The sequence below is a fragment of the Pseudophryne corroboree genome, chromosome 5, assembly GCF_028390025.1.
Source record: "Pseudophryne corroboree isolate aPseCor3 chromosome 5, aPseCor3.hap2, whole genome shotgun sequence".
Lineage (NCBI taxonomy): Eukaryota > Metazoa > Chordata > Amphibia > Anura > Myobatrachidae > Pseudophryne > Pseudophryne corroboree.
Genome location: NC_086448.1, coordinates 474245129 through 474273083, shown reverse-complemented (window position 1 = coordinate 474273083; position 27955 = coordinate 474245129). Strand labels below are relative to the sequence as shown.

At 44.3% G+C, this 27955-nt stretch overlaps 2 pseudogenes; one reads left to right on the top strand and one right to left on the bottom strand.

Annotated features, from left to right (window-relative positions):
* Positions 1-21124: 21124 nt before the first annotated feature.
* On the bottom strand, positions 21125-21244 carry LOC134931434 (5S ribosomal RNA; annotated as a pseudogene).
* A 798-nt stretch (positions 21245-22042) lies between these two features.
* LOC134931433 (5S ribosomal RNA) lies at positions 22043-22162 on the top strand (annotated as a pseudogene).
* The last annotated feature ends 5793 nt before the right edge of the window (positions 22163-27955 follow it).

Here is a 27955-nt window from a genome sequence, read left to right as displayed (position 1 = left end):
CCCAGCTGCTATCGTTGCAGCGGATGTACTACCTGTAGGTATATGTTTTCTTGTAAAGCCTTCCAACATCCCCATCATGAGAACAAAAAATATGACATTAGATTTGTTCTCACATGCTCCACCACCCATGTCATCTATATTATTATCTGCCCCTGTGGATTGTTTTATGTTGGGCAAACCATTCGTAAATTTTCCGAACGTATGGCTGCCCACAGATCAGCGATTAAACTGACCCTTGAAGGCAAGTTTGTCGATCAGCCGGTGGCTAAACATTTCAAACAGGCTGGCCACTCCTTAGAATCCCTCAGGTACTTCATGATTGATCATGTCCCCCTAGCAATCCGCGGGGGTGATAGATCTAAATCCCTACTTATTAAGGAAGCACGCTGGATTACCCGATTGGGGACTATATCTCCAGGTGGCCTTAATGAGAAAATTAATTGGAGTACATTGATGTAGTTCTGAACTCTGAATATTTATTTATACTTGTCAACTGCGTTGAGAAGACACGTATATCCTGATATTTTGTGGTGTATCGTTTATGGCCATTAGTATGTTTTTTGCTACAGATGTCTGATACATGTATGTTTTTTCAATCTCAGCACATGTTCTTAACATAGCTTTGTCTTGCTAAGTATATGTTCTCTGTTCCTGTACATTAGGTATGGGGACGTTATGGCTAATATTTTTATTTTTATGTTTCGGTGCCTCCGACCCTCCCCTCTCCCTATGCAGAATTTCCCCTGCTCGATCCTCCTACTTCTTACCGAGGTGGATCCAGCGATTGGCTGACGGTGGAACGCATACCAAAGCGTTCCCTTAGCAACCATTAGCGGCGGATGCGGAAATGACGTCGCGGACAGAGCAGTGGGACCGGAACGCGAGGGAGCAGGCGATGGGAGGAAATGCCGTCGGTGTGGGTCTCTATTTATTGTGGTAAGTGTCTTTGTATTTCATTTCTGTCCATTCTGAGGACGGGGCTTGTCGCCCCGAAACGTTAATGGTATGAATTAAACCTTTCTTCTACGATTTTTCTGTCTCTGAGTGCCGTTTTCAATTGGACTGCTATTTCTTTGCTTCAACGGGCACCAGAGCAAGCTGTTGTGATTTGAGTGCCGGCATATACTGGAAGTATATATATATATACTATATATATATATATATATATTCCTGACGAAGGTTAATAAAACCAAAACGTTGAAGCTATTCAGCCTCTTAGCTCAGTCTGTGAGTGCCGCCGACCTCTCTCTATGTATGCATGATTTGGAGGGCACCCAGCACGTTGTTACCTGAATTCGTGAGTGCCGAGTCTACACGCTTCTTATATATATATATATATATATATAGAGAGAGAGAGAGAGAGAGAGAGAGAGGTTCCTGTGGACGGAGAGAGAGTGTGGGCTCCATCCATTAGACCCATTCTGCTCTTTAGGCCATCACCCTGGGATCAGGCTGCTGCAATTAGTGTTTGCACCTGTAGAGGCCAATAAAGCGGTGACAGAGCTTTACTCAGAATCTCACTGCCTGGGGAAACAGGTAGCAGGTTTGACCAGAGACACTGTGATGTACAGACAGTCATTACTTTGCATATGCTTTTGTTGTGTTAGGGGCACTAGTTCCTACTACTCTGAGAGAGGCAATATACATTATGTGTTAGTTAAAGCCCAGATCGAATAGTTTTTTTTATATTTTGTCTATCTGTACTGTACTTCACAATAAACCTATTTTAGGTGTAGCTACAAGAAAAATGTTTTCCCCTAAATTTTGGAGTATACTGTACATGTTGCTTCACACTGAAGCCTACAGTATGGTACCCATGGCTCTCTCTACATCATCTGGGCTTGGAATTTCACCAGGTTCTACTTTCCAGAGTCTTTCCTTCTACAGTTGCAGTTCCACAGCAAATTTTCATGAAGTTTACTTTTCTGCACCTCTTAATTTAATTAATCTCATTATAGGTGTAATTCCTGCAGTACAACCATTATCAAACAGTTTTAGTGCTATAAAATGTGCTGTAACATTCGCTGTCTTAAATACACTGTGCTTGCTTCACTCTGTGCTAATGCAGCTGACTGTGTCCGATATATGTGGCAAAGATAGCACCTCAGGGTTGCTCTCACATTTGCAACAAACTTCAAATCTGTATAATATACCCATGGACAAGTCCACTTTAGTTTTAGCATGCAGTGTGATTTACTGAGAAAGTGATAGTACATCCATACTAATTGTGAAACTGGTTGATGGTCATGAAGTGGTGCTTGTAGTGAAGCAGGATTCATACAGATCACCACCTGTTGACTATATCCTGGATGCGGAAGCAGTACAGGGTGCTAGAACAGCAGTGTAGCAGGTAAAAGGTTGCAGTTCTTGGAGCAAAGGGGAAGAAATCCATTTCCCACTATGTCACTCATTCACTGTAACAAGATGGTGCCATGCATGCACTGTAGTAGTAGGGGCCACCTTGGTAGGAGAATGAAGTATTAACCCTGGATAAGCCATATTGGAGGCTGCACACTTATTCTAACAAATATAAGGAACAAACAGGTGGTATTCATGTGACCGCCGGTCAGCTGACCGACAGTCACATGACCTCCTCCGTGAGCCCGACGGCTCACTATCCCGATAGTCGGCATGCCTACCAACATGGACTATTTCCACTCGTGGGTGTCCACGACACCCATAGAGTGGGAATAGAACCCGTGACGACCGCAGGTCGCCACCGAGCCCGCAGCGTGGTGAGCGCAGCGAGCCCGCAAGGGGCTTGCTGTGCTCGCCCCTCCCCACCGGGATCCCGGCGTCGGTATGCTGCCGGGATCCCGGCGTCGGTAAGGTGACCGGCGGTCAGGAGACCGCCAGTCACCAGTACTACACCCGGTACAAACAAACTACAGTAAATTAAGATTACCAATGAGAATCAGGTGACAAAAAGCATACATAAAAAGTAAATCACAAGTAGAAAGCAGGTTAATAATGCAATGTGGTGCCTTAACTTATACACTCATACTCCTTAGGCTTGAACATTAACTTTCCTATGGAAAGATGCCTCCCCACATTTAATTTAGATTCAGGGAATATTTGAATGGTGTGGTCACATTATTTCTTAACATTTTCAGATACAGGTTGAGTCTCCCTTATCCAAAATGCTCGGGACCAGAGGTATTTTGGATGTGGGATTTTTCCGTATTTTGGAATAATTGCATACCATAATGAGATATCATGGTGATGGGACCTAAATCTAAGCACAGAATGCATTTATGTTTCATATACACCTTATACACACAGCCTGAAGGTCATTTTAGCCAATATTTTTTATAACTTTGTCCATTAAACAAAGTGTGTCTACATTCACACAATTCATTTATGTTACATATACACCTTATACACACAGCCTGAAGGTCATTTAATACAATATTTTTAATAACTTTGTGTATTAAACAAAGTTTGTGTACATTGAGCCATCAAAAAACAAAGGTTTCACTATCTCACTGTCACTCAAAAAAGTCTGTATTTCGGAATATTCCGTATTTCGGAATATTTGGATATGGGATACTCAACCTGTAGTTGAAAGAAACATTTTCTGTTTTGTTTTTTTTTGTTTGTTTTTTGCAAAGATGTTGGCACTTCATGTATCAGAGACTTGTAAATCTGTTGCAGTGCCTTCAATTCCCATGTTTCAGAATGTGGAAATACAATTCAGGAAAGGAAAAGGTGGCACTTGCAGTAATGAAGACAACAGAACCAGAGGGATTCAATGTTTCAATTGATCTAAACTTCTCTGAGTTTTTTGTCTTTATGACTTTATTATTTTACATACAGTATGTGTCCTCTAACACCAAGCCTCACGAATACAGATGTACAATTATGCATAGGCAAACGCAGGTGGGGGGGGGGGAACCCCCTCCTCTTGGCAAGTGGTTCAAATTATAACAATAGCAGTGGTATATAATACGATTAATAGAGCTGCTGCCACATCGTGTAGTGTAAGGGACAGAGCAGAGCTGCTGCACATGCCCAGTGCTAGCTGCTTCTTCTACCAAGTTAGCAGTGTTGTGGTTCTCAGTCAGTGCACTGGACTAGAGAGTAGCTCCAGTGGTGCAAGTAGAAAAAATGTCTTATAGGTACTGTGTGTGCGTGCCAAAAATGGGTTTGGTCAAATGCCACATAGGGCGTGGCCAATGAAAATGGGGGTATGATACACCTTTAGGGAGGGCGGATACACATATGACCCCAACAGTGCCAGATACACTTTGTCCCGCAGTGCCAGATATAGATTGCCCCAAAGTGCCAGATATACATTGTCCCACAGTGCCAGATATACATTGCCCCACAGTGCCAGATACACAAATGCCCCCAGAGTCGCAGATATACATTGCCTCACAGTGCCAGATACACATTGCCCCACAGTGCTAGATACACAAATGTCCCCAGAGTGCAAGATATACATTGCCTCACAGTGCCAGATACACAAATGCCCCCACTGTTTCAGATATACATTGCCCCCAGTGCCAGATACAGAAATTCCCCCACAGTGCCAGATATGCCCCCAGTGGCAGATACATATATGCCCCCAGTGCCAGATATAGAAATGCCCACAGTGCCAGATACACATGACCCCACAGTACCAGATATACCCCCAGTGCCAGATATGCCCCAGTGCCAGATATGCCCCAGTGCCAGATACAGAAATGCCCCCAGTGCCAGATACACATGTCCGCCAGGGCCAGATATGCCCCCACAGTGCCAGATATGCCCCCAGTGCCAGATATGCCCCCAGTGCAAGATACACATGTCCCCGCAGTGCCAGATATGCCCCCAGTGCCAGGTACACATGTCCTCACAGTGCCCCCCTCTTCCCTTGCTGTTTACCGTTCTGCTGCTGTCCTGTGTGTGAGGGGAGGAGAGCACAGCATGCGCCTCTCCTGCCCCTCAGTCTCCAGCAGTGGTGCGGGTGTCTACCTTCAAATAGGCACTGATCCGTGAGCCAATCAAAGCTTGCAGGCCAGAAGCCAATCAGGAACCTTGGCTGCTGGTCTGCGAGCTCTGATTGGCTCCCGGGCCGGCATTGAATTAAAGGTAGACACTTAAGGGCAGGAGAGGTGCACGCTGCGCTCTCCTCCCATCACAGCAGCAGCACGGTGAGCAGCAGTGGAGGGAGGGAGCGGTGGCCTGGAGACGATCGAGCCGCTTGCGGAGGTTGAAAGAGCCGCATGCGGCTTGAGAGCTGTGGGTTGGCCACCGCTGGTCTAGTTGGTGAGAGCAATGAGCGGAGGCCCAGTGGAGGTGGGTACGGTGTACCCACTGCTAAATTCTTATGGGTACGCCATACCCGCATGTACCCGCACACTTGCACCGCTGAGTAGCTCCCAATAAAAGAGACAGGAGCACTACCATGAGGTGGGAGAATGTGTGCTTAGAAAGTGCAGTACTAGTTCTGTTATGTTTTTGTATTTACTTATCATGGTATGTTTAACATTTTCCTGAACACTTATTTATATTATTTAAATGTTTGATACAGCCTATACTATAGACCATCCACAGTACTAAAAATTAATACTGTATTCCATACAGTATCCAGTGTATAAAAGACCAATGTTTACATTAATTTCCACTTGTCCAGGGTCGGCGTAAAGTTCTTCTGCAGCTCCCCCAGACTCCCGCACTTGTTCCAATGTTCCGTAAGGTGAGAGATCGTGGACTGCATTTGGAATCCCCTCTATAGAAATCCTGTGTTTGCCATAGAAATTAAACAGTGCATCACTGCAGTCTCATGCAGCAGTTTTGTTGCATCCAATAGTTAAATTTATGCAACTAAGGTGCACATTCGAGTAAAAGGATGCTTGGTATGGGACATGTGCTGGGTGTGGTTTTTAGATTTGCAACCTTTTGTTCGACAATCATTCAATCGACCACGCAAGTTAGACAGGGTATTCAGATCGACATAGCGTACATCGACAGTAACATTACTCAGACATGCATAAAATCAAACATGTTAGTAGATCGTTATTCATGACATTGAATATGAAACATAGACATATACATAAGATCGACAGTGCCTAGGTAGATAGTTAAAAGACATATACAAAGATCGACAGTAATATCAGGTCGACGCTACCTACATCGAAATAACATAGATAAACAAGCCCTAGATCGAAACTAAATAGGTCAACAGTTAATAGATTGACATATAGCAGTTAGACAAAACTTAGATTGAAACAAAATATGTGGACAGTTAATGGATCGACATATCGAAGTTCGACAAAACTTAGATAAGGGCTGTCTGGGAGCTGTAGTTCCACGGATGGAAGCAATGGCAGGGGTAGCGCTATTAGTGTGGGCTCCCCATGATCGCAGGGAGGACAGGGAGGGGTAGTGGTGGGAAGAAGGGGTGAACTTCAGGGACTGGGGGTACACAGCAGGTCAGATGAAGGACAGAGGGGTTTGTGTAGGTGGGGGCTGTAAGGGCTTGCTGGGAGGTTGTAGTTCGATTATGGAAGCAGCGGCAGGGGTAGCGCTATTAGCGGGTGGCATCTTGGAGTAGACGGGTGACGGGGTGCCCAGGTGTAGGCACCCCATGATCGCGGGGAGGACAGGGAGGGGGTAGAGGTGAGGAAAAAAGGATTGCGATGCAGGAACTAATGTCAAGTAAAGGAGAAAGCTTCTTTCCCCAATTTCCCAGTGTGAATTTCCCCTAATAGAATACTTATCTATTCCAAGTTAAATACCAATTCCAATTCATTTAATATGCTTCCCCATTAATATCATAACACGTGGCACTACATTAAACTGGTACTACAGGCCCCAGCTTGTCCTTTTATCGCACAATATTCTGATATGAATGCCAGCGCAAACAACCAACCTTCTGCCCTTTTCCTGAAGAACTGTGCACTTGCTGAACCTGCAGCGCACCCCTCATCTCCTCTGACTCCCCCTCCTTGTCCTCCCTGAGATTACGGTGCACCTACACCTAGACGCCTCGACACCCCGTCTACTTCAAGACGCCCCCGCTAATAGCGCTACACCTGCCGCTGCTTCCATCCGTGGAACTACAGCTCCCAGAAAACCCTTTACAGCATCCACCTACACAAGACCCTCTGTCCTTCACCTGACTTGCTTCGCACCCCCAGTCCCTGCAACACACACCTTTTTCCCACCACTACCCCCTCCCTGTCCTCCCTGCGATCATGGGGCACCTACACTTGGGCGGCCCGTCACCTGTCTACTTCAAGACGCCCCCCGCTAACAGCACTACCCCTGCCGCTACTTCCATCCATGGAACTACAGCTCCCAGCCAGCCATTACAGCCCCCACCTACACAAGCCCCTCTGTCCTTCATCTGACCTGCTGCGCACCCCCAGTCCCTGCAGCGCACACCTTCTCCCCACCACTACCCCCTACCTGTCCTCCCTGCAATCAAGGGGCACCTTCACCTGGGTGCCCCATCACTCGTCTACTCCAAGATGCCCCCCACTATTAGCGCTACCCCTGCTGATGCTTTTATCCATGGAACTACAGCTCCCAGCCAGCCCTTACAGCCACCACCTACACAAGCCCCTCTGTCCTTCACCTGACCTGCTTCGCACCCCCAATCCCTGCCGTGCACACCTTCTCACCAACACTACTCCCTCCCTGTCCTCCCTGCAATCATGGGGCAACTACACCTGGGCGCCCTGTCACCCGTCTACTTCAAGATGCCCCCCCCCCCGCTAATAGCACTACCCCTGCCACTGCTTCCATCCGTGGAACTACAGCTCCCAGTCAGCGCTTATCTAAGTTTTATCGAACTTCGATATGTCGATCCATTAACTGTCGACCTATTTTGGTTCAATCTAAGTTTTGTCTAACTGCTGTATCTTGATCTATTAACCTATTTAGTTTTGATCTAGGGCTTGTATATCTATGTTATTTTGATGTAGGTAGCGTCAACCTGATATTACTGTTGATCTTTGATTTGTCTATTAACTATCTACCTAGGCAATGTCTATGTTAAATATTCGATGTAATTAATAACGATCTATGAACATGTTCAATTTTATACATGTCTGAGTAATGTTACTGTCGATGTATGCTATGTCGATCTGAATACCCTTTCTAACTTGCGTGGTCGATCGAATGATTGTCGAACAAAAGGGTGCCGATCTAACGAACCAAACCCAATTATTCTGTATCTGTTTCTACTTAGATCAGATTATATAAATGATATATAATACAGTATTAGTTCATTTTCTCTTTTAACTAAAATGTAACTGTAAATACTATTGTTGATTATAATCATTTCATTTTCATTTATTGTTTTTAGTGCATATTAATGTTTCTAATTTGTTTAGCAAAAAAAAGTGCATTATCCAGCATTGCTACATTTCCATAAGCACTATTAAAATATGTTTTTGCCCTGTATGTAGTATCAAAGTCATAAGAACGTAAATTAATTTTCTTTTGACCTTTACAGAAAAAGTTTTAGTATTCTAACAAATTGACACCAAGCATACTTTTTCTAATTTAGTGCAGCTACTTAAATAATATTACTTTACACAGAATTTATGAGACTGTTGGAATGCAGAAAAAAGCTGTTATATGAGTATATGAGACAGTGAAAATAAAAGACTGCATACTATATTTGAAAAGTTCACAATGTGAATCATCACCTACAATATGTAGTTAAACAGATGAACAGACATATTTCTTTATTTAAGAAATTGAAGTTTATTGTTATTTTAAGTTCAAGAACAAAACTACTGCAAAAGATGTTCAAAAAGTAATATTATTCTAAGCAAAAAAATTGGAATCGATAATTATTCTATTAGGGGCAATTCACACTGGGAAATTGGGGAAAGAAGATTTCTCCTTTACTTGACATTAGTAAATATGATATACAGGAATGAATCCTACACATTTTGCAATGGCCGGTTCTTTGAACTGTTTAGATTCATAAAAACCAAAAGCAACTTTGGACTAAATTTAAATATATTTAAAGTCAAGCTTTAGTCTAACAGCTATTTTTCCATGTTCCTTCTGACCATACAGACTAATAAATGTTTATCTGGTGTTCATTCTATATAATAAAAGGCTAGAACTGCTCCTCACCTCTATGGAGGGAATTCAAGTGTTTTGCGCTCTGGCAGCCACTAGATGGTGCCCATCTTTGTAAACAGAGTTAAACATAAGGACATTGAAAGAAGCCGATGAGATTCACTTTGCTTGCTGCTTTTTAAGACTTAACTTACTGTAGTAGCAAATTCATAACATTCTTCACTTTAAAAAGATTATATATATATATATATATATATATATATATTAAGTAGAGATGAGCGCCTGAAATTTTTCGGGTTTTGTGTTTTGGTTTTGGGTTCGGTTCCGCGGCCGTGTTTTGGGTTCGAACGCGTTTTGGCAAAACCTCACCGAATTTTTTTTGTCGGATTCGGGTGTGTTTTGGATTCGGGTGTTTTTTTCAAAAAACATTAAAAAACAGCTTAAATCATAGAATTTGGGGGTCATTTTGATCCCAAAGTATTATTAACCTCAAAAACCATAATTTACACTCATTTTCAGTCTATTCTGAATACCTCACACCTCACAATATTATTTTTAGTCCTAAAATTTGCACCGAGGTCGCTGTGTGAGTAAGATAAGCGACCCTAGTGGCCGACACAAACACCGGGCCCATCTAGGAGTGGCACTGCAGTGTCACGCAGGATGTCCCTTCCAAAAAACCCTCCCCAAACAGCACATGACGCAAAGAAAAAAAGAGGCGCAATGAGGTAGCTGTGTGAGTAAGATTAGCGACCCTAGTGGCCGACACAAACACCGGGCCCATCTAGGAGTGGCACTGCAGTGTCACGCAGGATGGCCCTTCCAAAAAACCCTCCCCAAACAGCACATGACGCAAAGAAAAAAAGAGGCGCAATGAGGTAGCTGTGTGAGTAAGATTAGCGACCCTAGTGGCCGACACAAACACCGGGCCCATCTAGGAGTGGCACTGCAGTGTCACGCAGGATGTCCCTTCCAAAAAACCCTCCCCAAACAGCACATGACGCAAAGAAAAAAAGAGGCGCAATGAGGTAGCTGTGTGAGTAAGATTAGCGACCCTAGTGGCCGACACAAACACCGGGCCCATCTAGGAGTGGCACTGCAGTGTCACGCAGGATGTCCCTTCCAAAAAACCCTCCCCAAACAGCACATGACGCAAAGAAAAAAAGAGGCGCAATGAGGTAGCTGACTGTGTGAGTAAGATTAGCGACCCTAGTGGCCGACACAAACACCGGGCCCATTTAGGAGTGGCACTGCAGTGTCACGCAGGATGTCCCTTCCAAAAAACCCTCCCCAATCAGCACATGATGCAAAGAAAAAGAAAAGAAAAAAGAGGTGCAAGATGGAATTGTCCTTGGGCCCTCCCACCCACCCTTATGTTGTATAAACAAAACAGGACATGCACACTTTAACCAACCCATCATTTCAGTGACAGGGTCTGCCACACGACTGTGACTGATATGACGGGTTGGTTTGGACCCCCCCCAAAAAAGAAGCAATTAATCTCTCCTTGCACAAACTGACTCTACAGAGGCAAGATGTCCACCTCATCATCACCCTCCGATATATCACCGTGTACATCCCCCTCCTCACAGATTATCAATTCGTCCCCACTGGAATCCACCATCTCAGCTCCCTGTGTACTTTGTGGAGGCAATTGCTGCTGGTCAATGTCTCCGCGGAGGAATTGATTATAATTCATTTTAATGAACATCATCTTCTCCACATTTTCTGGATGTAACCTCGTACGCCGATTGCTGACAAGGTGAGCGGCGGCACTAAACACTCTTTCGGAGTACACACTTGTGGGAGGGCAACTTAGGTAGAATAAAGCCAGTTTGTGCAAGGGCCTCCAAATTGCCTCTTTTTCCTGCCAGTATAAGTACGGACTGTGTGACGTGCCTACTTGGATGCGGTCACTCATATAATCCTCCACCATTCTATCAATGTTGAGAGAATCATATGCAGTGACAGTAGACGACATGTCCGTAATCGTTGTCAGGTCCTTCAGTCCGGACCAGATGTCAGCATCAGCAGTCGCTCCAGACTGCCCTGCATCACCGCCAGCGGGTGGGCTCGGAATTCTGAGCCTTTTCCTCGCACCCCCAGTTGCGGGAGAATGTGAAGGAGGAGATGTTGACAGGTCGCGTTCCGCTTGACTTGACAATTTTGTCACCAGCAGGTCTTTCAACCCCAGCAGACTTGTGTCTGCCGGAAAGAGAGATCCAAGGTAGGCTTTAAATCTAGGATCGAGCACGGTGGCCAAAATGTAGTGCTCTGATTTCAACAGATTGACCACCCGTGAATCCTTGTTAAGCGAATTAAGGGCTCCATCCACAAGTCCCACATGCCTAGCGGAATCGCTCCGTGTTAGCTCCTCCTTCAATGTCTCCAGCTTCTTCTGCAAAAGCCTGATGAGGGGAATGACCTGACTCAGGCTGGCAGTGTCTGAACTGACTTCACGTGTGGCAAGTTCAAAGGGCATCAGAACCTTGCACAACGTTGAAATCATTCTCCACTGCGCCTGAGACAGGTGCATTCCACCTACTATATCGTGCTCAATTGTATAGGCTTGAATGGCCTTTTGCTGCTCCTCCAACCTCTGAAGCATATAGAGGGTTGAATTCCACCTCGTTACCACTTCTTGCTTCAGATGATGGCAGGGCAGGTTCAGTAGTTTTTGGTGGTGCTCCAGTCTTCTGTACGTGGTGCCTGTACGCCGAAAGTGTCCCGCAATTCTTCTGGCCACCGACAGCATCTCTTGCACGCCCCTGTCGTTTTTTAAAAAATTCTGCACCACCAAATTCAAGGTATGTGCAAAACATGGGACGTGCTGGAATTTGCCCATATTTAATGCACACACAATATTGCTGGCGTTGTCCGATGCCACAAATCCACAGGAGAGTCCAATTGGGGTCAGCCATTCCGCGATGATCTTCCTCAGTTGCCGTAAGAGGTTTTCAGCTGTGTGCGTATTCTGGAAACCGGTGATACAAAGCGTAGCCTGCCTAGGAAAGAGTTGGCATTTGCGAGATGCTGCTACTGGTGCCGCCGCTGCTGTTCTTGCGGCGGGAGTCCATACATCTACCCAGTGGGCTGTCACAGTCATATAGTCCTGACCCTGCCCTGCTCCACTTGTCCACATGTCCGTGGTTAAGTGGACATTGGGTACAGCTGCATTTTTTAGGACACTGGTGACTCTTTTTCTGAGGTCTGTGTACATTTTCGGTATCGCCTGCCTAGAGAAATGGAACCTAGATGGTATTTGGTACCGGGGACACAGTACCTCCAACAAGTCTCTAGTTGGCTCTGCAGTAATGATGGATACCGGAACCACGTTTCTCACCACCCAGGATGCCAAGGCCTCAGTTATCCGCTTTGCAGTAGGATGACTGCTGTGATATTTCATCTTCCTCGCAAAGGACTGTTGAACAGTCAATTGCTTACTGGAAGTAGTACAAGTGGGCTTACGACTTCCCCTCTGGGATGACCATCGACTCCCAGCGGCAACAACAGCAGCGCCAGCAGCAGTAGGCGTTACACGCAAGGATGCATCGGAGGAATCCCAGGCAGGAGAGGACTCGTCAGAATTGCCAGTAACATGGCCTGCAGGACTATTGGCATTCCTGGGGAAGGAGGAAATTGACACTGAGGGAGTTGGTGGGGTGGTTTGCGTGAGCTTGGTTACAAGAGGAAGGGATTTACTGGTCAGTGGACTGCTTCCGCTGTCACCCAAAGTTTTTGAACTTGTCACTGACTTATTATGAATGCGCTGCAGGTGACGTATAAGGGAGGATGTTCCGAGGTGGTTAACGTCCTTACCCCTACTTATTACAGCTTGACAAAGGGAACACACGGCTTGACACCTGTTGTCCGCATTTCTGGTGAAATACCTCCACACCGAAGAGCTGATTTTTTTGGTATTTTCACCTGGCATGTCAACGGCCATATTCCTCCCACGGACAACAGGTGTCTCCCCGGGTGCCTGACTTAAACAAACCACCTCACCATCAGAATCCTCCTGGTCAATTTCCTCCCCAGCGCCAGCAACACCCATATCCTCCTCATCCTGGTGTACTTCAACACTGACATCTTCAATCTGACTAACAGGAACTGGACTGCGGGTGCTCCTTCCAGCACTTGCAGGGGGCGTGCAAATGGTGGAAGGCGCATGCTCTTCACGTCCAGTGTTGGGAAGGTCAGGCATCGCAACCGACACAATTGGACTCTCCTTGTGGATTTGGGATTTCGAAGAATGCACAGTTCTTTGCTGTGCTGCTTTTGCCAGCTTGAGTCTTTTCATTTTTCTAGCGAGAGGCTTAGTGCTTCCATCCTCATGTAAAGCTGAACCACTAGCCATGAACATAGGCCAGGGCCTCAGCCGTTCCTTGCCACTCCGTGTCGTAAATGGCATATTGGCAAGTTTACGCTTCTCCTCCGACAATTTTATTTTAGGTTTTGGAGTCCTTTTTTTTCTGATATTTGGTGTTTTGGATTTGACATGCTCTGTACTATGACATTGGGCATCGGCCTTGGCAGACGACGTTGCTGGCATTTCATCGTCTCGGCCATGACTAGTGGCAGCAGCTTCAGCACGAGGTGGAAGTGGATCTTGATCTTTCCCTAATTTTGGAACCTCAACATTTTTGTTCTCCATATTTTAATAGGCACAACTAAAAGGCACCTCAGGTAAACAATGGAGATGGATACTAGTATACAATTATGGACTGCCTGCCGAGTGCAGACACAGAGGTAGCCACAGCCGTGAACTACCGTACTGTACTGTGTCTGCTGCTAATATAGACTGGTTGATAAAGAGATAGTATACTCGTAACTAGTATGTATGTATAAAGAAAGAAAAAAAAACCACGGTTAGGTGGTATATACAATTATGGACGGGCTGCCGAGTGCCGACACAGAGGTAGCCACAGCCGTGAACTACCGCACTGTACTGTGTCTGCTGCTAATATAGACTGGTTGATAAAGAGATAGTATACTCGTAACTAGTATGTATGTATAAAGAAAGAAAAAAAAACCACGGTTAGGTGGTATATACAATTATGGACGGGCTGCCGAGTGCCGACACAGAGGTAGCCACAGCCGTGAACTACCGCACTGTACTGTGTCTGCTGCTAATATATAGACTGGTTGATAAAGAGATAGTATACGCGTAACTAGTATGTATGTATAAAGAAAGAAAAAAAAACCACGGTTAGGTGGTATATACAATTATGGACGGGCTGCCGAGTGCCGACACAGAGGTAGCCACAGCCGTGAACTACCGCACTGTACTGTGTCTGCTGCTAATATATAGACTGGTTGATAAAGAGATAGTATACGCGTAACTAGTATGTATGTATAAAGAAAGAAAAAAAAACCACGGTTAGGTGGTATATACAATTATGGACGGGCTGCCGAGTGCCGACACAGAGGTAGCCACAGCCGTGAACTACCGCACTGTACTGTGTCTGCTGCTAATATAGACTGGTTGATAAAGAGATAGTATACTCGTAACTAGTATGTATGTATAAAGAAAGAAAAAAAAAACACGGTTAGGTGGTATATACAATTATGGACGGGCTGCCGAGTGCCGACACAGAGGTAGCCACAGCCGTGAACTACCGCACTGTACTGTGTCTGCTGCTAATATATAGACTGGTTGATAAAGAGATAGTATACTCGTAACTAGTATGTATGTATAAAGAAAGAAAAAAAAACCACGGTTAGGTGGTATATACAATTATGGACGGGCTGCCGAGTGCCGACACAGAGGTAGCCACAGCCGTGAACTACCGCACTGTACTGTGTCTGCTGCTAATATATAGACTGGTTGATAAAGAGATAGTATACTCGTAACTAGTATGTATGTATAAAGAAAGAAAAAAAAACCACGGTTAGGTGGTATATACAATTATGGACGGGCTGCCGAGTGCCGACACAGAGGTAGCCACAGCCATGAACTACCGCACTGTACTGTGTCTGCTGCTAATATATAGACTGGTTGATAAAGAGATAGTATACTCGTAACTAGTATGTATGTATAAAGAAAGAAAAAAAAACCACGGTTAGGTGGTATATACAATTATGGATGGGCTGCCGAGTGCCGACACAGAGGTAGCCACAGCCGTGAACTACCGTACTGTACTGTGTCTGCTGCTAATATATAGACTGGTTGATAAAGAGATAGTATACTCGTAACTAGTATGTATGTATAAAGAAAGAAAAAAAAACCACGGTTAGGTGGTATATACAATTATGGACGGGCTGCCGAGTGCCGACACAGAGGTAGCCACAGCCGTGAACTTCCGCACTGTACTGTGTCTGCTGCTAATATATAGACTGGTTGATAAAGAGATAGTATACTCGTAACTAGTATGTATGTATAAAGAAAGAAAAAAAAACCACGGTTAGGTGGTATATACAATTATGGACGGGCTGCCGAGTGCCGACACAGAGGTAGCCACAGCCGTGAACTACCGCACTGTACTGTGTCTGCTGCTAATATAGACTGGTTGATAAAGAGATAGTATACTCGTAACTAGTATGTATGTATAAAGAAAGAAAAAAAAACCACGGTTAGGTGGTATATACAATTATGGACGGGCTGCCGAGTGCCGACACAGAGGTAGCCACAGCCGTGAACTACCGCACTGTACTGTGTCTGCTGCTAATATAGACTGGTTGATAAAGATATAGTATACTCGTAACTAGTATGACTATAAAGAAAGAAAAAAAAACCACGGTTAGGTGGTATATACAATTATGGACGGGCTGCCGAGTGCCGACACAGAGGTAGCCACAGCCGTGAACTACCGCACTGTACTGTGTCTGCTGCTAATATAGACTGGTTGATAAAGAGATAGTATACTACTAATATTATATATACTGGTGGTCAGGTCACTGGTCACTAGTCACACTGGCAGTGGCACTCCTGCAGCAAAAGTGTGCACTGTTTAATTTTAATATAATATTATGTACTCCTGGCTCCTGCTATAACCTATAACTGGCACTGCAGTGCTCCCCAGTCTCCCCCACAATTATAAGCTGTGTGAGCTGAGCACAGTCAGATATATATATACATTGATGCAGCACACTGGGCTGAGCAGTGCACACAGATATGGTATGTGACTGAGTCACTGTGTGTATCGTTTTTTTCAGGCAGAGAACGGATATATTAAATAAAACAAACAACTGCACTGTCTGGTGGTCACTGTGGTCGTCAGTCACTAAACTCTGCACTCTCTTCTACAGTATCACAGCCTCAGGTCAATCTCTCTCTCTCTCTCAACCCTAATCTAAATGGAGAGGACGCCAGCCACGTCCTCTCCCTATCAATCTCAATGCACGTGTGAAAATGGCGGCGACGCGCGGATCCTTATATAGAATCCGAGTCTCGCGATAGAATCCGAGCCTCGCGAGAATCCGACAGCGTCATGATGACGTTCGGGCGCGCTCGGGTTAACCGAGCAAGGCGGGAAGATCCGAGTCGCTCGGACCCGTGAAAAAAAACATGAAGTTCGGGCGGGTTCGGATTCAGAGAAACCGAACCCGCTCATCTCTAATATTAAGGTATGCATATTTAATGAAATTATCTATGCAAATTCTACATTAGACCTGTGGTGTAATTTAATGGCTTTTCTCTAATCCAATTCTCTTCAGTTTTGATCCTGAACCCTATAACAGAATAAAATTAAATGAAAACCAGGTGTGTTTTGCGTTACATGTTATTGCTGTTTTTTTCTGATAAGAATCATTGGCTTGCAAAAGCTGACTCTTAGTAAATCTAGGGGTAAATTCACTAAGCAGCATGTTTGAAGTAATTTCAAACCTGGAGGAACAGGCTGTGGATTGATGGCAGGTTCTATTCACAAAAGGCAGTATTTTATAAAGTAACATTGAAAGGATTCTCAAACTGACCCCATGCTGGCTTCATAGGTAATTTATTCTGAGGGAGTTGGTCAGTTCCTTGCTGTAGTGACTTTCTCAGATCAAAGGTCTTTGGGGGTAATTCCGACCCGTTCGCACGCTGCAGTTTTTCGCAGCGGTGCGATCAGGTCTGAACTGTGCATGTGCTGGCAACGCAGTGCGCCGGCGCATACCAGATGACCGACGGACATCATTGCCTAGCGATCGCCTCTGCCTGATTGAGAGGCAGAGGCGGACGCTGGGCGGGAGGAGGCGGCACGGCGGTGTTTGGCCTCCGTTTTTGGGGGTGCAGTCTGGCCAAAGCAGGCATGGCCGGACCATGCGGGGAAGGGGGGGACCTCAGCGGCTGCATGATGGCACACGCAGCCGCTGTGACCCAGGCAGCGACAAGTAACTACTGACCAGCCGCAGGAGCTGCACTGGCTGGAAGTTACTCTAAAAGTAAAAAAGCATCGCTGGGCGATGCTTTTGTACTTGTGCGGTAGGGCCGGGCCAGACATGCGGGGTGGACTAGCCCTGTGCTGGACATCCCCCCGCATGTCTGTGTCAGTGATCATAGCTGCACAGCTATGATCAGGTTGGACTGACCCCCTTTGACTAGCCTTTCCATGTTATTGTATGAAAATGTACTAATAAATTCAAGCTAAATACATAATGAAGGTTTTAGGAATCCTCCTCCTTTTGGGCTGCAAACACTGTTAAACTGTTCCTTTAATGAGTTGCCACAAATCATCCCTCTCCATGTATTTTATTAAGCTCTTTTTTGACCTACTAAATATATAGCCAGCTATCAATCCCTGTCTGATTTTTAGGCCCCATCCCACGTGGATCCCAACACAATCTCAAGATAAACCCGCTGCTTTACCACCATGGTTTACCAAAAACCTTTGCAGTATTGAGAGTCACAGAATACATAGTTAAAGGAACATATTTTTTGGGTTAATTAAGGTAGTTGTATTAAAGAAGTTAATATGGCATTTGGGTAAAAGTTCAGAGATAGTGCTGTGAAGTTCTCAGTTGCAGTCCAATTATTTGAGTTGTTTTAAACTCTTAAAGTTACTCTTGTTTGCCCATTACAACCACAGCAAGTTCATCCAAAAGCTATGTAGTCAAAGATGTGCTGAAAACAGGTTCCATGGCTCCAGGTTTTTACAGAAGCAATGAAACAGCAGCTCACATCAGAGCTGTACTGTTGTTTCTCTATTATTGTCTACCGCAGTGGCTATATTCACAGCACATGGTTATGGTAACTGCCTGATATCCCCAGGATATCAAATAAATACAGTGGGTTAATGTGATACATCAATGAGGCTCCCCATCTGATTGGTTATTGGACCTATAAAAAAACTAGGGTATCACTGATATTATATCGTCTGAAGAAACTACATCAGAAAAAGGGCAGAGGAACACATCAGTGACCAGTTAGTGAGACACAAGGTGGAATTCAGGTCGGAAGTCTAGTTGGCAGAAGACAGTGTGCAGGATATAAAGCAGCCATGGATGTGATGTACTATATAGCAGTGGTGGTCCCAGGTGCAAAAATATGCTTTGGGTCCCCATCCTCTGCCCCACTCCAAATTCACAATAAAACACACAGCAAAGAGTGATGGAAAGAGGATGATGACAGGAAGAGTCAGTGGGTGACAGTGAGAGGGTTACACAGAGAGGAAGAGGGGGTAAGGGAGAGGGAGTGGGTGACAAGTAGAAAGTGACCAGGAGATGCAGTTGGTAACAGGGAGAGAGTTTGAGAGAGAAGCAGAGGGTGATGGGGAGATCGTGACAAGTAGAGGGTGACAAGAAAGGCAGTAGGAAGAGGGAGGCAAGCAAAGGGTGACAGAGAAGCAGTGGATGACAGGGAGAAGGTGATAGAGAGAGGGTGATCGGGATAGGCAGTTAGTTTTGGGGAGTGGGTGACAGGGAGAGACAGAAGGTGATGGAGAGTGGGTGATGGGGACAGGAAATGGTTGATTTGGAGAGGGTGACAGGGAGACATAGAGGATAATGGAGAGTAAGTGACTGAAATCTAAATTGCAGTGTAACAATAAAGCATCCAGGATTTTCCCTGCACAGAAACAAAATAACCCACCCAAATCTAACGCTCTCTGCAAATGTTATATCTGCCCCACCTGCAGTGCACATGGTTTTGCCACATGCTAATACATTTTCTGCTACAATCAACTCTGAATTACCCCCTATGGCCCTCATTCTGACCTGATCGCACGCTGCATTTCCTCGCATCAGTGAAATCAGGTCTGGAATGCACATGCGTGGCATGCGCATGCGTGGCGTGCGCATTGCGCATGAGTGTCATTGCCTGGCAACAGCTGTTGCCGGGCAACGATGCTGACAGCAGAGAAAGTGGTTGCAGCGGTGACCGCAAGAAGATTGACTGTAGGAAGGCGTTCCGGGGCGTCAACTAACCATTGGAGGTCATTTTCGGGGAGTGGTAAGAAAAATGCAGGTGTGTCCAGGTGAACGGAGGGCGGATGTCTGACATCAAAGGATCACCAAGAATCAAAGACAACACTACACGTTTGAATTGATCATCTCACTGGCACACATAAAATTGTTTTATTGATTGATATTATTTACACGGAAGGTGCTGGTTCCTACAATTTTTAAATATTGAACTGTGTACTTTTTGGTAACAGAGTCTATTGAGGACTTTCTAGCAGCCCCCTTTGAGTGGAAGTGTAATTTGCTTATTTGTCGATTGATTGTTTATTATATGCTGTTGGTTAACACAGAGTTTGTTTACAATAGCCTAGTTTTTTTTAAGTAGTAGCGCTACTTACTCTATCACAAATATATCTATATATATATATCTATATCTATCTACATATATATATATATATAGAAATAGAAAAAATTACTGCGCCACTTGTGTTCACCAACGTTAGACGTAAACAAAATTAAAACAAAATTAATCTGACACTCCCTAGAAATTTAAAAGGGCGTCTGCTTACCCCCTAACAGGGATGGCGGTTCCCTGTATAAGAAAATTAAATATAGTTGGGGGGGAGGGGGTTTAGCGACCAATGGTGTCTAAAAGAATCACACTTTAGGTGAATAATTTAAGAATAAAATACAATTTATTAATGTGTAAAATTTAAAAATGACAAGAAACTTTTTCTAAAAAAAATGGGATAAAAACTATACATACAGAAATATAAAATACCAGTTAAAAATGAATAAATAGTAAAAAAGATTCCTTAACTTGGTATGTAGTCACTGCCAGATAGCCCAACGCGTTTCGTCCTTAAGACTTCATCAAGGGGTGTTGGCAGACTGGGACCAGGCATCTATTTATACTAATACTAGTATGGTATCAATTATGACATCATTTCCTGTTGGTACCACATGATATTTTGTGACAGACTAAGAATTCTTATTTTACACTGGTAAGTGATATAGTTAGATAGTATATAAGATCCATATGTTGATAATTTGTTTTAGGAGCAAGTTTAGAGTTCAGAAAACCGAATATAACCATCAGAAGGTGCGCCAGTGCATTTTCCGCCCCACTTCCGGTTTCTCGGCGTCGCGTCACTTCCGCCCCACTTCCGGAAACCAGACTGCGCATGCGCCCGCGGTTTCCAATGCGTCTAGTATCAAGAGAGCTGAGTTCTGAGTTCGTAGTTCTCTCAGCGGCGGCCATCTTTGTGGAGACTTTTCCTTCAGTCTCTCTATGTGGCGGCCATCTTAATGGAGGGCAGCAGTGCGGACATTTATAGTGTTTCTTAGCATAGAAATAGGAAATAAATAGAAAAAGGGAATTAGTGCATGTTAAAAACGATGACAGTACAGCATTTTACATTTAGAGCAATATCTGACCATAAAGGGATATCAATATACTTCTAAAAGGAGATTAAATACATTTTATATAGATATTAAATAAGGAATAAAAAAGGAATATAAAATAAATAAATATAAATACAAAATATATGTGCATATAATTGATTATAGTACTTTATGCATATTGCATGTTAATAGGGTGCAGTTTTAGGGCAGTACAATAAAGGTGCTTTGTGCATATTACTGTGCTTAGTAGGTTACCAAGGTGCAGATCGGGGCGGTGAGGGAAGGGATGGTATTAAGTGTACATTATTTTCGTGCTTAATGTCTGTTAAGTAATATAATACTGACATGCTCATGTAGGCTTTTTTAGTTAGTTTGTTTACAGTACCTGATATTCCCAGGTGGTCTCCCTGTTCTGGTACTGATCAGGCCCGACACTGCTTCGCTTCCAAGATCGGACGAGATTGGGCGTGTCCAGTGTGGTTTGACTGTACAAATCACTTACCTTACATGTGTCAGCGTTATTTATGATAAGACTATGCACGTTTCAGTGGAGGGGTGGTGGAGGTGGGAGAGGATTGTGGTGGTAGTGTTGGGGGGGGGTGAGGGGGGGGGGGGGATAGTGGCCAAAGCATTAGATAAAGTGTTTAAGTGTTTAAGGATCCGACCGTGTGGTCCTGGTGCCAGGAATGAGATTACAGGAACGGCGCAATTTCATAGTAGTCGTTGAATCCCTTTGGGTGAAGTGTCTGCAGTTGGAAGATCCAGTACATTTCAATGCGTGACAATCTGTTAGCCAAATCGCCACCTCTTTCTCCCAGTTTCACAAGTTCGATAGCTTTGAAAGTCAATGCTTCTGGGTTAGAGTCATGTACTAAGTTGAAATGTAATACCTAATCAGTAATCTACCTTTTAGAATGTGGGTGCGGAAAGCAATATGTGGGAAAGACTAAGAGACCCCTCAAAATAAGAATCCAAGAACACATCCGCAATATAAAGAATAAAATAGAAACACACGCAGTATCCAGACATTTCAACTTAGTACATGACTCTAACCCAGAAGCATTGACTTTCAAAGCATTGACTTTCTCATTCCTGGCACCAGGACCACACGGTCGGATCCTTAAACACTTAAACACTTTATCTAATGCTTTGGCCACTATCCCCCCCCCCCCTCCCTCACCCCCCCCCCCCCCAACACTACCACCACAATCCTCTCCCACCTCCACCACCCCTCCACTGAAACGTGCATAGTCTTATCATAAATAACGCTGACACATGTAAGGTAAGTGATTTGTACAGTCAAACCACACTGGACACGCCCAATCTCGTCCGATCTTGGAAGCGAAGCAGTGTCGGGCCTGATCAGTACCAGAACAGGGAGACCACCTGGGAATATCAGGTACTGTAAACAAACTAACTAAAAAAGCCTACATGAGCATGTCAGTATTATATTACTTAACAGACATTAAGCACGAAAATAATGTACACTTAATACCATCCCTTCCCTCACCGCCCCGATCTGCACCTTGGTAACCTACTAAGCACAGTAATATGCACAAAGCACCTTTATTGTACTGCCCTAAAACTGCACCCTATTAACATGCAATATGCATAAAGTACTATAATCAATTATATGCACATATATTTTGTATTTATATTTATTTATTTTATATTCCTTTTTTATTCCTTATTTAATATCTATATAAAATGTATTTAATCTCCTTTTAGAAGTATATTGATATCCCTTTATGGTCAGATATTGCTCTAAATGTAAAATGCTGTACTGTCATCGTTTTTAACATGCACTAATTCCCTTTTTCTATTTATTTCCTATTTCTATGCTAAGAAACACTATAAATGTCCGCACTGCTGCCCTCCATTAAGATGGCCGCCACATAGAGAGACTGAAGGAAAAGTCTCCACAAAGATGACCGCCGCTGAGAGAACTACGAACTCAGAACTCAGCTCTCTTGATACTAGACGCATTGGAAACCGCGGGCGCATGCGCAGTCCGGTTTCCGGAAGTGGGGCGGAAGTGACGCGACGCCGAGAAACCGGAAGTGGGGCGGAAAATGCACTGGCGCACCTTCTGATGGTTATATTCGGTTTTCTGAACTCTAAACTTGCTCCTAAAACAAATTATCAACATATGGATCTTATATACTATCTAACTATATCACTTACCACTGTAAAATAAGAATTCTTAGTCTGTCACAAAATATCATGTGGTACCAACAGGAAATGATGTCATAATTGATACCATACTAGTATTAGTATAAATAGATGCCTGGTCCCAGTCTGCCAACACCCCTTGATGAAGTCTTAAGGACGAAACGCGTTGGGCTATCTGGCAGTGACTACATACCAAGTTAAGGAATCTTTTTTACTATTTATTCATTTTTAACTGGTATTTTATATTTCTGTATGTATAGTTTTTATCCCATTTTTTTTAGAAAAAGTTTCTTGTCATTTTTAAATTTTACACATTAATAAATTGTATTTTATTCTTAAATTATTCACCTAAAGTGTGATTCTTTTAGACACCATTGGTCGCTAAACCCCCTCCCCCCCCCAACTATATATATATATATATATATATATATATATATATAAAGAAAAACTGGCACTGCATACAGTTTAAAATAGTTGCTCCCGTGCCCTCTACAAAATAGTATCATAGAACGGTCAAAATCAGCAGCACTGGGAGACTGAGCATAGTCAGTATAGTGTATTAGAAAATCACACCATGTTACTAACATTTCGGGAATGGCATACCTCTTTGTCAAGGTGAACCCCGTTGCAATTCCGAGTGACACTGATTTTGACTTCTGTCTCTCTCTCTCTCTCTCTATATATATATATATATACAGGTATATATATATTGAAAATCCTGAGTTTGTCACTGATGTAGTTGTATGTAAACATACTATATGGTTTATGTACACCTTAATTTAGGCTAATGTTCCAGAACTTGATACTGTACATCTTGATTATGATGATTTTCAATTTTTTCCAGGTCATATCAGAATACAATGGCAAGCTGTTTTGACTCACAAAATTGGACAAATGTGAATACCGTATTGGAGGTATTGTTATTATCATTTTTGCGCTATTGAAATATAAGTTGCACCTAAAAAGCAATATTCTAACTAGATGTTAGTGCCAGGAGGTGCGCGTCCTGGCCATTGCTTAGTAGCCGGGACACCACGCCTCCCGTTGACCCCCACCTAGCTCTTAGCAATGCCGGGCACACAGCTTTCTGGTCCCTACCTGTTGCCTAGCAACATGCTGATGCCGGGCACTGGGAGCCGCCGGACTCCTAGCAATGGGGATGCCAGAGGCAGATGGTGTTCCCTGTTGCTGGGTAATTAGTAACTCAGCTGTAGCTCTAGGTACGTGCAGCAGAGCAGCTGCATAGACTTTATTAACTAAGACTCCTGGGTTCTGATTGGTGCAGCACCATTTATATTCCCTTCCTGGCCTCTCCCAAATCACTGGTGATAGTTCCTGCTCTTGTGAGAACCTGTCAGCTCCTGTGAGAACATGTGAAGCCTTTGATTCTGAGACCCTGCCTGCCTGACTTTCTGATCTTATCCAGCTTGTATTCAGGTTTTGCTGTGGAGTTTCCACACAGGCACTGTCTTGCCTGAATTTCTTTATTGTATCCACCTTATACATTGTTGCATCTTGAAATAATTTATACTTACATGTTGTTATTCATAACACCCTGTGCATTGTTGTGATTGTGTTTTGATTATATTCCAACCTGTGCATTGTTGCACTTACATGCATTCCTCATATATTCCTCAGTCTGTGCCTTAGCACAGTAGTAAGGTTGTGTCAGGTGATGTCTCACTGTACTGCATTTACCCCTGCCCAGCCTCCAATAGTCATCTTGTATACACATAAAACCTTTGGGCATCTGAATACGGGGTGGACCTAATTCACCCTGGAAAGGTGGGTGCTATAGGCGAAGTCTTTGGCTGCAGGAGACTAAAAGACTGCTGGGCAGTGGGTAATTGTGTGAGCATCATAAGGCACCACCTATAAACCTACGGAACTGAGTGTAAACATAACAGTATCTTTAAAAACCTAAAAACCGTAGCACCATCGGTTGGTTGTTTTCAAATGGATCCAGCACAAAATCTGGGCCAGATTCTGGTGGGCCAGATCCAGTGTTCGACCCAGCAGCTACAGGACCTTACCATTCATGTGGACACTCAGGAGGACAATCGTAGAACCCAGACTGTCTCATCATCTGCTCCGAGGGAACTTAAACTAAACCTCCCAGATAGGTTCTCTGGGGATCGTAAACAGTTTGTGAACTTATGGGAGATTTGTAAGTTGTATTTCAAGCTCAGGCCTTAATCTTCAGGTTCTAAAAACCAAGCGAGTGGGAATCGTAATTTCCCTGTTCCAAGGTGACCCACAATCTTGGGCCTTTGGCCTTTCACCAGATCACCCCAGTCTGCATTCCGAGGATTTCTTCTTTAAAGCCTTGGGAGTCCTTTATCATGACCCTTAGCGGGCAGCATCTGCGGACGCCCATCTTAGTTCCCTTAAGCAAGGGAAAAAATTCTACTGAGGTTTATTGTACCAAATTTTGCTGATGGGCCAACGACTGTGGTTGAAATGACCCGGCACTTCGGAGTCAGTTCTTGTTGGGACTTACAATGCAAATTAAGGATTTTCTCATCCAATATCCTTCCCCGTCCACTCTGAATGCACTTATGGAGTTAGCCATCAAAGTAGATAGGCAGATACGGGAACGGAGAATGGAGAAAGTGGTTCCCATACCTACATCTCGTTGGACAGTGCAAGAGGTTGCAGGAAGTACTAAGGAACCAATGCAAATCGGAGCTTTCCGCTTGATGACTCAAGAGAAGGTGAGATGTTGCAGTCTGGGACTGTGTCTTTATTGCGGGACCAAGAAGCTTAAGGCAAACACTTGTCCGCAGAAGGCAAAAACTAGAAGACCTGAGAAATTCAGGGAGAGGTTTTCGGGTCACTGTTCCATCTCCCTGAATAATTCTTTATTATTATCTATTAGGTTACTACCCCTTCAGGTCCAAGTGAAGTAACTGCTTTTGTTGACTTCGGGGCTGTCGGAAATGTTATGAATTTTAATTTTGCTCATTCCCGAGGTATTCCTATGGAGACTCTTTGCCCACCAATTTCTGTCTGTGGATTAGATGCTAATCATCTTCAAAATGATCGGGTGAGCACCCGGACTCCAGCCCTCCAGTTTTGTGTCAGAATATACCATTGTGAAGAGTTGTCTTTTTTTCCTTGTACATTGTCCTTTAACTCCAGTAGTTCTGGGCCTGCCCTAGCTAAAAGCTCATAACCCAGTAATCAACTGGAGTGCAGGAGATCTTGTTCCTGGGGCATGGAATATGCAGCCAAATGCCTGACCATGTCAGTCCACTCAGCACTTCCAGTCTCTGAAGGGTTACCAACCAAGTACATGTCTTTCATTGATGTTTTTTTCCAAAGAAAAAGCTGAATCTTTGCCTCCTCGTCATCCTTATGATTGTGCAATCAACCTTATACCTGGAGCTTGACTCCCTAAAGGCCACCTCTGTGCTCTGTCTTTGCCCGAGACGAAAGCTATGGAGGAACACATCCAGGAGAGTGTCGAAAAAAGCTTTATCAGGCCTTCTAAGTCACCAAACTAGGTGTTTGAGCTATTCTTTCACAAGGGGATCCAGTCAGTCATAAACTCTACCCCTGTGCCTTTTTCTCTCTAAAAATTTTCCCTGCTGAAGTCAACTATGATGTAGGAAATTAGGAGCTCCTAGCAGTCAAATGCGCTTTAGAGGAATGAAGGCACTGGCTGGAGGGAGCAAGGCATAGAGTAACCGTATTCACAGACCACAAAAGTCTAGTCTATCTTGAATCTGCAAAAAGATTTAACTTTCGGCAAGCCAGATGGGTGTTTTTCTTTGCTAGGTTCAATTTCATAATTACCTATAGGCCTGGCTACAAAAACCTCAAAGCTGACAGTTTGTCCTGGAGTTCTCTGTCTATGTTAGGCGCCGTGGTCCGGCGCCTCCTCCCTGTCCGGTGCCTAGCAATATAGTGATGTACTATATAGCAGTGGTGGTCCCAGGTGCAAAAATATGCTTTGGGTCCCCATCCTCTGCCCCACTCCAAATTCACAATAAGACACACAGCAAAGGGTGATGGAAAGAGGATGATGACAGGAAGAGTCAGTGGGTGACAGTGAGAGGGTTACACAGAGAGGCAGAGGGGGTAAGGGAGAGGGAGTGGGTGACAAGTAGAAAGTGACCAGGAGATGCAGTTGGTAACAGGGATTGAGTTTGAGAGAGAAGCAGAGGGTGATGGGGAGATCGTGACAAGTAGAGGGTGACAAGAAAGGCAGTAGGAAGAGGGAGGCAAGCTAAGGGTGACAGAGAAGCAGTGGATGACAGGGAGAAGGTGATAGAGAGAGGGTGATCGGGATAGGCAGTTAGTTTTGGGGAGTGGGTGACAGGGAGAGACAGAAGGTGATGGAGAGTGGGTGATGGGGAGAGGAAATGGTTGATTTGGAGAGGGTGACAGGGAGACGTAGAGGGTAATGGAGAGTAAGTGACTGAAATCTAAATTGCAGTGTGACAATAAAGCATCCAGGATTTTCCCTGCACAGAAACAAAATTACCCACCCAAATCTAACGCTCTCTGCAAATGTTATATCTGCCCCACCTGCAGTGCACATGGTTTTGCCACATGCTAATACATTTTCTGCTACAATCAACTCTGAATTACCGCCTATGGCCCTCATTCTGACCTGATCGCACGCTGCATTTCCTCGCATCAGTGAAATCAGGTCTGGAATGCACATGCGTGGCATGCGCATGCGTGGCGTGCGCATTGCGCATGAGCGTCATTGCCTGGCAACAGCTGTTGCCGGGCAACGATGCTGACAGCAGAGAAAGTGGTTGCAGCGGTGACCGCAAGAATATTGACTGTAGGAAGGCGTTCCGGGGCGTCAACTAACCATTAGAGGTCATTTTCGGGGAGTGGTAAGAAAAATGCAGGTGTGTCCAGGTGAACGGAGGGCGGATGTCTGACATCAAAGGATCACCAAGAATCAAAGACAACACTACACGTTTGAATTGATCATCTCACTGGCACACATAAAATTGTTTTATTGATTGATATTATTTACACGGAAGGTGCTGGTTCCTACAATTTTTAAATA